This window comes from Nomascus leucogenys, chromosome 12 (assembly GCF_006542625.1).
Source record: "Nomascus leucogenys isolate Asia chromosome 12, Asia_NLE_v1, whole genome shotgun sequence".
Taxonomy (NCBI): Eukaryota; Metazoa; Chordata; class Mammalia; order Primates; family Hylobatidae; genus Nomascus; species Nomascus leucogenys.
In genome coordinates, this window is record NC_044392.1 from 78,490,288 (window position 1) to 78,507,168 (window position 16,881).

Sequence of the window (16,881 nt, forward strand, 5' to 3'; positions counted from 1 at the left end):
TTAAAAGTGAATTAATATAACTTAAAAGTTAATAGAGGAGAAAATACGATAACAAAAAAATACTTGATAGGCCCAAAAAAAGAAAAGGAGAGAAAAGAAGTCTAGACCAAGTGGGAGAAATAAAATAAAGCATTAAGATGGTAGATTTAAATCCAAATGTATCAGTAATTACTTAAATTAATAATAGTTACTAAATGTCTATTAAATTATCCAATTAATAGTCAAGATTGTCAGAATAAAAACCACTGCCAATTATATACAGTGGTTTTTAAAAGAGATAAAAAATAACTACACAAAAATTGTAAAGTCAAATAAAAGAAAAAAGGTATAACATTCAAAGGATAATCAAAATAAACATGTAATTATGCTAAGATAAGAAATAGTAGACTTTAAGACAGGAAGTATATTGGAGGTAAAGAGGGGACATTTTGTAATGATAAAAAGATCAATTTAAAATTTAAAATTTGTATGCACCTAACTACATACCTTAGAAAGCAAAACTGAAAAAAATTAATGAATAAATAAGTACACAAATACAGTGAAAGATTTTTAACACAAAATTCACAAAAAGTCATAGGATAAGGCACATAAAAAAATCAGTAAAAATATAGAATACTCAAAAAGTAAGATTAATAAGCATTGGCCTAATCGATCATATAGAGCACTGCATTCAACTGTATAATATATAGGAGTACACATGCAATATTTCTCAAAATGTTTATATCCTGGACTATATGTACATGAGGCAAATCTCAACATATATCAAATAATTGAAATAATACAAAGTGTGTTTTTTTACTACTATGGAATTAAATTTAAAATTAGTGACTGTTAACCCCCTAAAGTTTGAAAATTAAATAATCCATAATTTTTTAAAGAATCAACAAAATAATAAAAATATTTTGAATCAAAATATAACCAAAAAAGAATATATAAAATTTGTGGTATGGAGTTACAGCCATTTTTAGAAAAAATTTTATAGCCTGCAAATTATATATTTAAAGATAAAAACCTGAAAATTGATGATCTGTATGTATCCATTTGAAGATGTTAGCAAAAGAGCATAAGTTTAAACCTAAATAAGGCAGAATGAAGAAAATAATAAGGAATCAAATTTAATAAAATAGAAAACAAGCACACAATAGAGAAAATCAGAAAAATCAGAAGTTGTTCATTTCAAAAGCCAAAATTTGATAAATACATATGAAGACTAACCAAGAAAATGGGGCAAAAAGTTACAAATTACCAATACTAAGTAATAAAAGGAGGGGCATAACGATAGAGCCTACAAACATTAAAAGATATTCAATGACTATCATGAACACCTTTTTTCCTCAAAATTAAAAATTTAGATAAAATAAATGAGAATCATATCTGTAATTTGTTTTCAAAATGTGCAAAAGGAAAAACAATTTTCAACTAATCTTTAAGGCCAGCATAACCTGATACAAAACTTGATAAAAACATAAGTTACTGGTCAATCTTTGTTATGAACATTGATTAAATATCTAAAAGTGATATTAGCATTCCAAACTCAACAATGTATATAAAGGATAATATATTACCACCATGTTGAACATTTTGTAGAAATGCAAATTTCATTTAATATAAAAAAAATCAAGAAATTGTAAGTCTACAGTGGAAAAGCTTGGGAGACCCCAGTTTAACCAAGTGATCAGAGTTAATGTTGCTATTATTGGGAAAAGATATACCATGTTCAGAGATTGAAAGATCCAATATTTTAAGATGTCAATTCTCTGTATATTGATATATAGACTAAAATTCCCCATTTGTGTAAAGTAAAATTATTATTCTAGAAATTATATGGAAAATTAAAGGACTCAAACTAGCCTCTCTAAGATGTAAAGTCGCAAAACATATTACCACATATGAACATTATAAGCCCATAGAGATTACGCAAGTGTTATTGAAATTAAGGACTGAAAAACAGATTAGTGGATCAGAACAATTTAGAAACGAAACTACATGGTCACTTGATTTATTACACATAACCCTGCAGAACAGAATCTTTTCAATACATGGTGCTGGATAAATTTAGTGTCCATATTAAAAAAATAAAACTGCCAGCCACTTCACAATTATAAATAAATTCCTCATATAGATTTAAATTCAAAAGATAAAAAAATTAAAGTATCTATATAAAGCTGTGCTAGTCAATAAGGTAGCCATTAGTCACATGGGTATTTAAATTTACATTTCAATTAATTAAAATTAAAAACAATTAAAAATTCAGTTCCTTAGTTGTATTAGTCACATTTCAAGTGTGCAATAGCTAGCTTTTGCCACAATCCTGTGGCTAGCAGCCACTGCATTGAGCAACAAAGATATGGAACATGTCCATCACTGTAGAAAGTTCTGTTGGGCAGTATCAGCAGAGGTTTACATAAGATACCATCTTTATGACTAGGGCTAGGAGAAAAGAAACTAACCGTAAAGGAAGAACTGACAATATATATAGAACTCTTAAAAACTGACAACAACAACAACAAAAAAGAAAAATGGACAAAATCATGAAATGTTTATAATAAATGATAGACAAATGGCTTTTTAATATATAAAAGAAACGCTTAATGTTACTCAGAATAAGAGAAAAAATGATAAAAGTACACTGATGTGTTATTTTTAACTGTCAAATTACTGGCCAAAACATTGGCCACAGGCTGTTCAACAGAGGTAGGGGAATGGGCACTCTCCTAGTGGGGGTGCAAAATGGTACAGCCACAGTAAAGGTAAACTTGGTAATATATATGGAAATTATATATTCATTGCCACATGACTCAGCAATCCCACTTCTAGGATTTTAGTCTGAAGATACAAAAAAAAAAAAAAAAAAAAAAAAAAAACCATAGGTACAAGATTACTCGCAAGTAAAAATTGGAAGCAACCTAAATACCACACAGAAAGTCGAATACGCTCTGGCACATTCACACATTGGAGTACTATGTAGCTGCCAAATATTAATTAGTAAAATAACTAATCAGTACAAGCAATGATAAAAAAACTCTTTAATGTCACATTAAAAATCTCTTTAATGTGAGTGATTTCTAGGATGCATTGTTATATGAAAAAAGCAAGATGCAAATGAAAAACCTATAATATGCTACCTTTCTTCTAAGAAGCGAGACGAAATTAGAATATGTATGTCTATACTTGTTTAATTTCACTGAAACAAACACAGGAATAATGAACTAGAAAGTAATAAAATTGATTACCTACAGGGTTGTGAGTTAGGTGGAAGGGGTATAGATGTGAGTGTGATTTTTTTTTTTGCATATATATTTTATATAGTTTTCATTGTGAACTATGCTTTTTTTTAAACAAATTTTAGAAAATTAAATCAACAAAGACGAAGAAAAGAAACTTCAAACTGGAGATAAGCAGAAACAAACTTAACTTTGTAGCTCACTAAAAAAAACTACAAAAAAGAAAAAAAAGAATTAATCCAGGTAATTTTGGAATGCTGTATTGTGACTATACAGCCTCAGAGGGATATATTCTAAGGACTAAAAAAATGCAAAGAAATTCCTTACTGTTATTAAAGGGTTTGTTTTGCTAGTAGTATGGATGTAGCAATTCTGAAATTATGTTTTACATATTATAGGATAGAGCAAATATGTTAATGTTGTGGGCGAGACAGGATGTACAAATGGTACAAGTCAGAAACACAGGGATGAAGTACAAAGTCATGAAGCAGATGAGATTGCCCAGGGTATAGTGAGAGGGAAAGACTGTTTTTAAGAGGTAGGAGAAATTCCTACATTTCAGCAGTGGACCGCTTTTGAGGAACTCATGGTGTGTTTTTTCTCTTCCCCTTTTTCTTGTCAGGTTGAATAAATGTGTTATAGACAACAAGATGACTCTTTAAAATGCAAAAAAGTCCAGGTGCAGTGGCTCACGCCTGTAACCCCAGCACTTTGGGAGGCTGAGGCAGGCGGATCACCTGAGGTCAGGAGTTTAACACCTGCCTGGCCAACATGGCGAAACCCTGTCTCTACTAAAAATACAAAAAAATTAGCTGGCTGTGGTAGTGGGCACCTGTAATCCCAGCTACTTAGGAGGCTGAGGCAGGAGAATTGCTTGAACCTGGGAGGCGGAGGCTGCAGTGAGCCGAGATCGTGCCACTGCACTCCAACCTGCGCAACAGTGTGAGACACCATCTCAAAAAAAAAGAAATTGCAAAAAAAAAAAAAAAAAAGAAACCTCTCAATGATGGTCAGGCAACGTCTTTTAATATAATGTGTAAGATACAAAAAAAATCTCAGTTCAGGGTTTTATTATGAATATTTTTGGAGATACTGAGCAGTTGCCTGAGGCAAGATTTTTTTTTTAATTAGACACTTCTGACAACTCACGTTTTAAAAATAAGCTGTACATTAAAAGATATGAATGAAGAATATTATTGATTTGAGTAAAAAAGTTCACTCAGGTTCATAAAATGGAACAAGATCATGTCCTTTGCAGGGACATGGATGGAGCTGGAAGCCATTATCCTCAGCAAACTAACAGAGGCACACAAAACCAAATACTACATGTTCTCACTTAAAAGTGGGAGCTGAACAATGAGAACACATGGACACAGGGAGGTGAACAACACACACTGGGGCCTGTCATGGGAGTTTGGGGGAGGGAGAGCATCAGGATAAAGAGCGAATACATGCATTAGCTATTGATAGGTGCAGCAAAACACCACGGCACATGTTTACCTCTGTAACAAACCTGCATATCCTGCACATGCAGCCCGGAACTTATAAAATAATAAAATAAAATAAAATATTTTAAAAAGTTCACTCAGGATCAAAACGTGCATACACATTGGCTTGATTGCAAATACAGAAAGCACATTTGCCTTTTCTGAAGTGCCCTGGGATCAGTGCATCATTCATTTTGTGGGGTTGTCAGGCTGCTTGGTGGGAAGTCAGTCACCACATCAACAGACACAAACATTTTGAAAAGAATTCTTGGGGTTTTAGAGAGTCAATGAATAACCATCTTCTCTCCTGTATTCTAGTTTTGAAAACAATGAGAAATAATTGACCAAAAACGAGATAAAATTTACACCTTTATCATTGGTAAACATTTGATTGGCAGTAATGGCCCTGCGGTAGGTCAATGGTCCTGCAGCACTCTCAGTCCTTGGTGGTCTAGACACTCACCTAAAGGAACGTGTGGAATGGAAGAGGTGACACACTCATTGCTGAGTTACTTCGGTCAGGGTTGGAGATGGAAGAAAATATATAAATAAATCCTTGGTCATTTTTTAATAGATTTCCCAATCATTAAATGTGGACACAACAGTCAGTAATTTCACTTTAATTTCATAAGAAACAATGAGTAAGAAAATGAGACAAGATACGAGGAATGTTAATCTAGAAGCAGTCCCTCTCCTTGGAAACATGAATAGGAACTAGAATCATATTTTAAATTCTTGTGGTTGCCTTTGGACTGCAAATATCAAGAATTAACAAGTATCTGTTTAATGAATGTGACCTAGTTTCAAGTAAAACTGATTTGGTTAGAAACCAAAACTATTCATTAAAAAGCGATGATATTTGATAAATACAAATATATTTCTTAGAATTACTGCAAAGTTTTTGGCCTTAGAATTATTGTAAAGTTACTGTAAGCAACTTTTACATCTCATGGGCTTTTGAAAAATACATTTTTTAACTATAAAACTGGTAAATTTGGCAGTATTAATGATGTAAAGAAGAGTCAGAATTGTGATATTCCAGGGCTAAATGTATCTTGCAAATTTTAAGAATGTTTGAGTAGTCATGTAGAATGACACCCTGCAATAATAAGCCTTGCCATAATATGAATTTGGAGATACAGTAGCACAATTGGAGCTTGACTCCTATTCTTCACAGTAAGCTCACCTAGGCCATTTCATTAGCCTTGTAATTTCATGATCCTGAATTTTTTGTAATCAAAAACGGTTCTGGTAGAATTTTATTATATATATTTATCAAAATTATATATTGACTAGCATAAGGCCTACAATTCTGCATCATTTATGGCTAAAATATATTTACTATTGTTTATTTGTTTTGTTTTTTGAGACAGAGTCTTGCTTTGTTGCCCAGGCTGGAGTGCAGTGGCATGATCTCGGCTCACTGCAACCTCCACCTCCTGGGTTCAAGGGATTCTCCTGCCTCAGCCTCCCGAGTAGCTGGGATTACAGGCACCTGACACCAAGCCCGGCTGATTTTTGTATTTTTAGTAGAGATAGGGCTTCACCATGTTGACCAGGCTGGTCTTGAACTCCCAACCTCAGGTGATCTACCTGCCTCGGCCTCCCAAAGTGCTGGGATTATAAGCATGAGCTACTGTGCCGGGGCATTATTAGATAGATTAACTAAGCTATATTTCTCTGTGATAGGTTTGCAGATTATACATTGTTTTCTGATAAAATAAATGATTAGTGAAAATATTTCAATGTCCCTAATCAAAATGGCAGTTGTTGATGATGACGTAGATTGAGCATTGTATCAGGATGTGTCTAATTATGCCTCATGTTAACAGAATAATAAGCCTACTTAAGGAAAAATATCTTAGTTTGGGATTTCTAGAAACAGTGCCTGAGATGGGGGTTCTTATGAAAGTGATTTACTAAGGAATACTCCCAGGGATTTATTGAAGGGAGTGAAGATAAAGAGGAAGAAACTAAGTAAAGATACAGTTTTAGGAGAAGTATAGACTCAATCAGATCACACTGCAAGTGCTGAAGAGTATATCACATTACAGAGTTTGGTCCACCCAGAGGCCAGGAACTGGGCTTTTAAAGACCCTGCCAAGCAGCGATCACGTGCCAGGGTAAATCCCAGGCTTCTTCCAGCAAGGCAGCGCCTATCAACTAAGGGCAATTTTCGGCAGAAGGTGCAAATGTGATGATCCTTCCCAGCCAATGCCTGCAGAAGTAGGGGTACAGACTTCACAGGCTGCTAAAGGGAATCTGGGTGAGTACCCAGGTAATTTTTAATTATTAATAATTATTAATTATCTTGACTGTATTATGTTATATAGCTAGAACTCAGCTCATCTCCCTTAGCCCCCAGTTGAATTTCTGAGCTTTGCTCTTGCTTAAGACTTATTTAGAAACACCTAGGCTTCCTTTTCTGTATCACATTCATGGGGCACAAAGTGCAATCTATTTTATCCACTAGTAAGGAGTTGCACGGCAACTATATTTTAAAGGTGCATGTCTCCTTTTGGATAATGTAAAGATAATACTTGAATATAAAAAGTTAAAGAGTTTTGAATCCACTTGGATAGTTTCTCCACTGATGGGAAACCTGCACCTCTTTTTACGGTTACTTTGGAAATCTGGAAGGTATGTGTTTAACAAAATGGATTTTTCACATAAGTGGAAATTTCATTATTTATTCAGGCTCACCACCTTCTCATTGGTTCATGGAATGTTAAAATTGTTCTCACACGTTTTTAGATGTTATCCATTCTGGATAGGAAATATAAGCTGAAATTTGGTGACGATGTATGCAGAATATGGCTGGTTATTTTCCAATTATCTACTCTTCCCTTTTTCTATTTTAATAGAGCTCCTGAATTTTAGCTGGATACATGACCACCCAGAATAAAGATTATATATTTCAAGTCTCTATTGCAGTTATATGTGGCCACATGACTAAATTGTGGTGAAAAGGATTTGATTGGAAATGATAATTTCAACTTCTGAGTCCTGACCTTCAAAGGATGAATGTCTCTCCCCCACCCCTTCCCTTATCCTTTCTCCCTCCTGCCAACTGGAACACAGATACAGTGGTGATTTGTCTTGGATCAATGAATATAAAGCAAGTTTCTAAGTATGGCATGGTAACAAGATAGAAGAAATCTGGTCCTAGACACAGCAGAGCCTGCATACCAGCCTGAGATACTTCAAACTAGTTTGTTACATGTGACAGAAGTGAACTTGTATGACATTAAGTCACTTCATTTTGGGTTTCTGTTTCAGAAGAATGTATCCTCTATCCAGCAAGCCTTTTTCAATAAAATCATTATGTACTCCACCTACAACAAGGTAGGAATGAATCCCTCTGATATTTTAAAAGAATAACTACAAGCAACATTTTGACCTATTGCTTTTATTTAAATGCTTTTTTATTACTAGAAAATTGGAGATAAAGCAATGACCCACAAAAATATTTTATTAACAGATATTTAATCCACAGTTTGAATGAGAATCAACTATTGTTATACTGTGTTACAAAGGGATATATATTAGTTCAGGTTTATGAAAAGCTCTGAAAATGGTACACACATAAAAGCACAAGGTATGTATCTTAAAAAAATGAATTATGCAGAGAAAGTTTATCTAGAAAGAAAGAAGAAAAACATATATATATATATAAAGAAAATAGAAGTGAATGTTAAATGCTATTTCTACAAATTATATCTACACACCTCAAAGTCACAAACTATTGTTAGGAAGCATTATGGTCTCATGCTTTATAAAATGAGTTGTTTGAATTTAGGATATCTATTAGACATCAATTCTCAATAGCAACAAGATCTTTGAAAAAGTAGTATTTATTTATGTTTATTGTCCTAAAGATAGGACATACACCAACACAGAGAAAGAAATTAACTTTCTCAGTAGAAACCTCAAGTTCGTTAAATTACAACATTTTAAAAGATGCTGTCAAGACTACAGGTTGCATTTTAAATAGGTTGAATTTAAAATATTTTTTGTTATACAACAACATAACCTCCTCTTTAATATACTTGGTTTCAGGAAAGAAAGCAAAGTTCTGTGAATAACTAAATCATCATAATGAAACAAAATAAGTAGAAAGCAAGAGTGTTTTGAAAGGTGAGCTGAATTATTAACTTCAGACTATTTTTTTTTAACAGCATATAACATGAACTAGGTATTTGTTGTATCAATAATTCACCCTAGAGCAATCCAACAGCGGAAAGAAAGCAATAGTTTTAGTAATTTCCCTGTATTAGAATGTGAGCTAAAACAAAATGATTAAGTGTAAAAAAGAAACTGCTCATACTATGTTCTCATTTTATGAAAATTGTTACTTAGGTATCAGATCATTCAAATATTTAGAAATTACTTTTTTTTTGCATTTCTGTGGACTGAGTTTCTGCTAAAGTTTATGAATGTTTTGAGCCATGACTATATTCCTGGAGCTGAGTAAATCGTAAGAGATAGAAAGATGAGTGGGACAAGATGCTTCCTTCAAATCTATTGGAGGGGTGAAGACACACAGTGGGGGTGTGTAGACTGGTACAGGTATTTGAGAGGGCACTATGTCGGTAGTCAGCCAAATTAAAAATGCAAGCATTATACAAACTAGGAATGTCTCTCCTCCTTACATGTTTCAGGGAAAATTTTATGTGCCCATTAGAAAACATGTAGTAGAGTATTCACTACAATATTTGTAGTAAAAGAAAGTTGGGGGCAATTTAAGTAACTGTCACTAATAGTGAGTGTTCACTATAAATGTTGTAAAGCAGTTGAAGGCAAAGGAACAGATGCGTATAGATAGATATATAGACCAAAATGATAGACCAAAGAAACACAACTTGGGTGAGAAAGTAAAAATCAAAAGTCTAAAGTATAATAACATTAATGTCAGGTAGAACATATACATGCAAAATAATATTTCATGTTTTACAAGGAAACCTAAAAATGAATGAAGAGACCTTAAACACTCAAATAAATGACCATTAGAAAAGAAGAAAAGTGAAGTGCAGAACGAGAATAAGAGGAGAGAAATAAATTAAACAAACAAAATAATTAATAAATGAAAAAGAATAAATAAGAAATTCAAAATGAGGGCCATTCATTGGAAAATGATGGTATTTGATCATGAGCTAGCTGAAGTGAATAAACTCTCCACCACTAATGTAAATATAACCCTGAAATTTAAACAACTATGAGTTGGGTTTCTGAAAATAAGTAGTCTAGATATTCGGAAAAAAATTTATTACCAAACAGTTGAAATTGCCAAACTTGAAAATCAAAACCCTAGATGAATTTGCAAGAAAAAGAAAAGTAGGAAAATACTTTTTATTTTATTTTATTTTATTACCAAATAGTTGAAATTGCCAAACTTGAAAATCAAAACCCTAGATGAATTTGCAAGAAAAAGAAAAGTAGGAAAATACCAATGTGATAAACAGAAACTGATGTTGAACTTACTTTGAGAAGCAGAAACCTGTTTGTTTTTGTTTTTGTTTTTAACGTAATAGCTATATGGGGAAGGAGGCAAGGCCTTGGACCCACCTGAGGTAGTGTTGGAACTGAGAATATCATTAAAAAGCCCATATCTTTTTTCTTTTTTAAATTTATTTATTTTTTTTAAATTATACTTTAAGTTCTGGGGTACATGTGCAGAATGTGCAGGTTTGTTACATAGGTATACATGTGCCATGGTGGTTTGCTGCACCAATCAACCCGTCATCTACATTAGGTATTTCTCCTAATGCTATCACTCCCCTAGCCCCCCCCAGCTCCCAACAGGCCCCAGTGTGTGATGTTCCCCTTCCTGTGTCCATGTGTTCTCATTGTTCAGCTCCCACTTATGAGTGAGAACATGCAGTGTTTGGTTTTCTGTTCTTGTGTTAGTTTGCTGAGAAAGATGGTTTCTAGCTTCATCCATGTCCCTGCAAAGGACGTGAACTCATCCTTTTTTATGGCTGCATAGCATTCCATGGTGTATATATGCCACATTTTCTTTATCCAGTCTATCATTGATGGGTATTTGCATTGGTTCTAAGTCTTTGCTATTGTGAACAATGCTGCAATAAACATAAGTGTGCATGTGTCTTTATAGTAGAATGATTTATAATCCTTTGGGTATATACATAGTAATGGGATTGCTGGATCAAATGGTATTTCTAGTTCTAGATCCTTGAAGAATCGCCAAACTGTCTTCCACAATGGTTGAACTAATTTACACTCCCACCAACAGTGTAAAAGCGTTCCTATTTCTCCACATCCTTTCCAGCATCTGTTGTTTCCTGACTTTTTAGTGATCACCATTCTAACTGGTGTGAGATGGTATCGCATTGTGGTTTTGATTTGCATTTCTCTAATGACCAGTGATGATAAATATTTTTTCATATGTTTGTTGGCTGCATAAATGTCTTCTTTTGAGAAGTGTCTGTTCATATCCTTCGCCCTCTTTTTGGTGGCTTTTTTTTTTCTTGTAAATTTATTTAAGTTCTTTGTAGATTCTGGATATTAGCCCTTTGTCAGATGAATAGATTGCAAAAATTTTCTCCCATTCTGTAGGTTGCCTGTTCAACCCGATGATGATAGTTTCTTTTGCTGTGCAGAAGCTCTTTAGTTTAATTAGATCCCATTTGTCAATTCTGGCTTTTGTTTCCACTGGCCTTGGTGTTTTAGTCATGAAGTCTTCACCCATGCCTATGTCCTGAATGGTATTGCCCAGGTTTTCTTCCAGGGTTTTTATGGTTTTAGGTCTTACGTTTAAGTCTTTAATCCATCTTGAGTTAATTTTTTAATAAGGTGTAAGGAAGGGATCCCGTTTTTGTTGTTGTTGTTGTTGTTTTGAGACAGTATCTCGTTCTGTCACCCGGCTGGAGTGTAGTGGCACAATCTCAGCTCACTGAAACCTCTGCCTCCCAGGTTCAAGCGATTCTCCTGCCTCAGCCTCTCAAGTAGCTGGGATTACAAGTGGGTGCCACCATGCCCAGATAATTTTTGTATTTTTAGTAGAAACGGGGCTTCACCATGTTGGCCAGGATGCTCTTGATCTCCTGACTTCGTGATCTGCCCACCTTGGCCTCCCAAAGTGTTGGGATTACAGGCGTTAGCCACTGCACCCGGCTGAAAGCCCATATCTTTAGGTAATAGAGAATTTGTAGCTATAGTGTTATCCTTATGTGGGTGTGCCTGAGTGATACAAAAATCTCAAGTGAAAACATTATTTTAAAGTAGAATTAGGTTTTTCATGCCCAGAGTGCCTGGCAGTAACAAGCACACACCCTCTCTAGAGCACTATACCTCAATTCACACTCCAAATATTTCACAGATTCAGTCACTTATACAAACCAAAATTAAAATCACATGAGGAAATAAGGTATGAGAAAGAATTGAAGAAAAAAATTTTACAAAGAATAAACTCCTCCAAAAGTTTTATATTTTAGAATAATTAAGCAAAGAATATAAAATGACTATATTAAAAATGATTAAAGAGACAAAACGTGGGTTCAAAGCATGAGTAATGAAAAAAAGACCATAAAAATGATCAGATAATAACTTCAGAAAAAGTACTGCATGTAACTCCTAGAAATGGAAATATATATAGAATGATTGGAAGAATCTGAAACCAATGTTGTAGATGAAAGAATACACGTGATTGAAGAGTAAATTTGTTAAGTGGTAGATTAATCAAAAGAAATTGTCAAATGAAGTACAGAAATAAAGGAAATGGAAAATTAGAAAGATGTTAACAGGCATGAAGATAAGAATAGTTATTCAAAGATACACCTAATTAAAATTTTAAAGGGAAAAAATAGGGAGAATGGAGGCAAGACAACAATGAGAATGAAGATTCTAGACTGATTAAGTGTAAGAATTATCAGATTCAAAAGGCAGAAATGAAACCTCAGTAGATGACTGAAGGAGACCAACCAGAAAATCTTAAATTTAGCCATAAACAATCAACTATACTAGAAGCTGACTTTCTCATAGTAATGATAAAAACCGCAAGAAAGAAAAATAATAGCTGATGGACAATGACTATCAACATAAAATTCTGTACCCTGTAAGATTATCAATCCGGGATATGGTTAAAATAAAGACATTTTCAGATGAGAATTTGTCAAGTATAGACTTAAGGAAATTCTCAAGGTGGTAGTTAAGGAAAAAAGGAAAATAATCAGGTTATAATGATGTGAGATATAAGAAAGCATGGTGAGCGAATAACTTTAAAAATCACATGTATCATTCTTAACAAATATTGGCTGTGTAAACAGTAATATTAATCTCTACGTAAAATGATAAAGATTAAAGATGATATTTACTACCCATGACAGACAATATGAAGTTGGAATTACTGGAGTTAAAAGAGTTCTGAAATATGTGTATTATACTGAAGTGTAGAAATGTTAACTGTAGATTTTAAGTATACTGTATTAAAGGTTTAGTAGTAAGAGAATATGAATACAGTAAATAATTTTCAAAAATAAAGAATAAAAATAAAATGAAACATCAATTTAAAGAATGCAGGAAAATTAGATAAAAGAAGCATAGAAACACAAGGGAAATATAAAGCTGAAAAAAGACGGCAAACTTAATTCTAAAGATATTATTAATCACATAAATGTAAAATGACTAAATTCATAGGTAATTTACCTCAGATCTCAGATTTCAAATATTTGATGATCTGTTTTATGAAATCAAGTTAACCTTATTCTTTAGCCTGTTAGGGCATGTTCTGACTCCAAGACTGGCGGAGAAAAGATGAATTAACAGAGAAAAAGATTTTGGTTTGATTTACAACAAACGACAAACAATAATATTTTCACAATTGTAAGCATTCAAGAATGGAGTGGTCTTCCTTTTGAGACAGTGAATGCCTCCTCCCTGAAAGTCACTTGTCAAGTATGTTAGAGAAACTGAGGTTTGTTTGGGAAGAATAAAATACAAATGGCCTCTGTGGCCTCTATAATCTTAAAAGCACATATAAAATTCTAACTATGCATTTATTCCAGGGAGATTTATGTACTGTGTGGGTTTTCTCACATAAAAGACAAATCCCAGAGTATCTCTCTTCTTGCAGAGTTCTAATCTGTACTTTCTTTTCATAACTCAGCCCCTCGGTCATTTACCATTCATTATGCTGCTATTTGGGATCTCTGAGAATTCCAACAGTTCCCTGGCCTCAAGTAGCTCACACTTTTGATGAAAAACTGACATATGTAGACAGTTGTTCTATAGTGCTGTGAGTTCCAAGACAGAAGTAGGAAAAAATTCTGAAAGAAGACAGTGGAGAGCTCATTAGTATCTCCCAGTAAGTAGGCTACAAGGAGGACAAATATTCACAGAGGAGAGTTTGAATTTATTATGGAAGGGGAGTAAAAAATTGCCAAGTGGAAAAAGAGAAATAAGGAATATCAGCCACACTTTAGCTTCTGGATGTGAAAACTGCATAGATTTAACAAACCGCAAATAATTTAGTATGACTGGAGGACAAAGACCTATGGAAACAGAGAGGTCACAGATCATAAGGGGCACATTAAGAATTATTGGACTTTATCCTATAGTTGATGGAAATAGTTGAAGAGTTTTTAAGGAGAGAAATTATTCAAAATTATGAAAGTACATACTCTGGAGACAAATCATAGAAGATATTTCTAAAGTCAAAAAATTATTATTTTATTACCATTCTCTCAATTTGGATTGTTTGCCCCATTGCTGTTCTCTGTTAGTGCATATAATTGAGAATCAACTTGAGTACATTTCTAGCTTCATGATCATCATTATTCTGAGGAACATCCATCATATGAGAAGTTTCAGAAAATTTCTTGTGACCCTACTTAATTTTGTTGCTAGTTATAGATGCTTATTGACAGCAAAGAAAGGAAAAAGGCAAAGTGTGTTTAACCAGGTTAAAATGTTAAACTTTGTAAATGTTATTATAGAAGCATGACTTCTTCAGAGGGGAAAAACCTTACAGACAACCTTTAGAAGTTTCAGTGTACATCATTTCCATAATAAGGCTCCACTGTCCTTGTTTGAAGTACTCATTCTGCCCACACTATAGCCTGCACACCAGGCAACCCAATAGGGCTTTGTTTTATCTGTGTTCTTGGCTCCCAGTTCCTAGGAGGCTCCTCAACTCATTGATCAAAGTGCTACCTATTTGTTTGCACTGCAGCACCACTAGGGAGTTTCCCAGTGACTTGCTGAGGATTGCACTGCAGTAAGCAGGGAAACTTTATGAGGCTGACCCTTCATGTAAACCTCTAACATAACATTAACCTGCCCACTGGCCCATATCACAGTGGTAAAAAAGAATAATATTCTTTTAGGCTTCTCAGAAGAAATTACTACTCATAATTTTCACAAAATGCACTCTGTCATCTAATCGTGCTCTTCTCCATGCTCCTGCCTTCCATGAGAAATATCAGAAAAGGAGAGAGAGCAGCATGGCCACTAGATGCAGACAAATGGAACAGCTCCCACACAGGACTGAGACAACTGGTGTACTCTGAACAGATGTTCAGAGGGAAGGTTCCAAGAGTGGACAGAGGGAAGACACAGAAAGTGGGCTGAAGCAGGAGAAAGCTGGGAACTCTGCATGGACTACCACACACCGGGACCCATTTTTGAACCACAACAGCTCCAGGGTAATGGGTGAGTTGAACTGGCAAGGAGCAACCTGCTCTTGCTACAGGCCTCTGGAAACCCAGCAAGAGGGGACCTCTCGACCACCATGGACAGTTTAGGTGGCAGGGAGAGCTGTTTAAAGAAATGGTAGCAACAGCAAGCCAGCTGATGTAGAGTCCAGAAGATTTGGTGCTGGAGCATCTATAGTAGAGACCAGCCAGGGAAGGCCATCCCCCTGGGCTCAACTTGCTCCTATAAGAGACTTCAGCCCTACGGGAATTGTTGGACCTGATTGCTGCAGAGCAGTCTTGCACATCAGATGGGGCTGGTTCAACCCATGTATCCTTTGGTCTGGTGACCTCTCCTGGGGCTCCAGCCTGGCCATGCCTGCTCACAGGGCAGTCTCAAGGGCCCTGGGGGCCCACATCATAGCTTCTGTGCTGGTGGACTGTGCCTGACCTGTGGGAGAGCTCCAGCAAGGTGGCTTCTATGGCCATGCACCAGATCTCACACTCCCTTCACATACTACAGCTTCCCCTGGGCCCGTGGCAACTCCCCACATCACTCTGTGGGCACATGTCTGCATGAGTAGGTTTTTCTTTACCTACCAACATGAGGGAGTACAGTTTACCACCCATCCCCCTCCGCTGACTGCCATTGCAGAAAGAGCTTTGGTAGCCACAGACCCAGCAAGCCGTGCCTCTACCAGTGCCCCACTCTGCACTAACAGTAGGCAGAGAACAGTGGATCCTCCCACACCCTAAGCAATCACTTCTGCTTGCAGGGCACAGAGAAGGCACCCAGACCTGCACCTACCAGTAATCTGTTCCCAAGCCAACACCACCTCCAGTGCAACTGCTCATGCAGTCTCCAACAGGGGCCCCCTACAGCCCCACTCTCACAGTTCTGTTGCCTCCACCACTGTGGTGAAAGTCCACAGGGAGGCAGGCACCCCTGCATCCACTAGCACTCTGCTGCAGCTGCTGCACCTCAGTCCACTACAGCGCAGCAGACTCCAAACCTTGAGGAGCCAGAGAACAAAGTCAGGGCTCAATGCAAGTCCCCCCATGCCAGAGTTAGAGTATGCAGTACAGGAACTGGAAGCTGAGTATTGAACCCCTAAAAATCTGCCAGAAACAAAGCCAGTTGACTGAATACACATTGCACCACAATCAAACCCTCAAGGTCATCAAATAGGATAAAAGAAAAAAAAATTATCCAAAGGTCAGCAATCTCAAAGATTGAGGGTAGGTAAGCCCATAAAGATGACAAAGAATCAGTGCAAGAATGCCAAAAGCTCAAAAAGCTGGAGTGTCTTCTATCATGCAAACCAGCATATCACCTCTCCAGCAAGGGTTTGGAAACTGGGATGAACTGGATGAAATGAGAGCAATAGAATTCAGAATATGGATAGAAAGGAAGATCATTGAGCTACAAAGATATATTGAAACCCAATGCAAGGAAGCTAAAAATCATGATAAAACAGTGCAGAAACTGACAGACAAAATAACCGATATAGAAAAGAATAT

General features: G+C 35.6%; 1 long non-coding RNA gene across 1 annotated transcript in view; it reads left to right on the plus strand.

Annotated features, from left to right (window-relative positions):
- Nucleotides 1–7,988: 7,988 nt before the first annotated feature.
- LOC105738400 overlaps nucleotides 7,989–16,881 on the plus strand; it is a 36,246-nt gene continuing 27,353 nt past the window's right edge. Inside the window, exons 1-2 of the long non-coding RNA XR_001114208.2 lie at nucleotides 7,989–8,056; nucleotides 8,771–8,848. This is a non-coding gene — a long non-coding RNA (uncharacterized LOC105738400). The remainder of the gene's footprint in view (nucleotides 8,057–8,770; nucleotides 8,849–16,881) is intronic.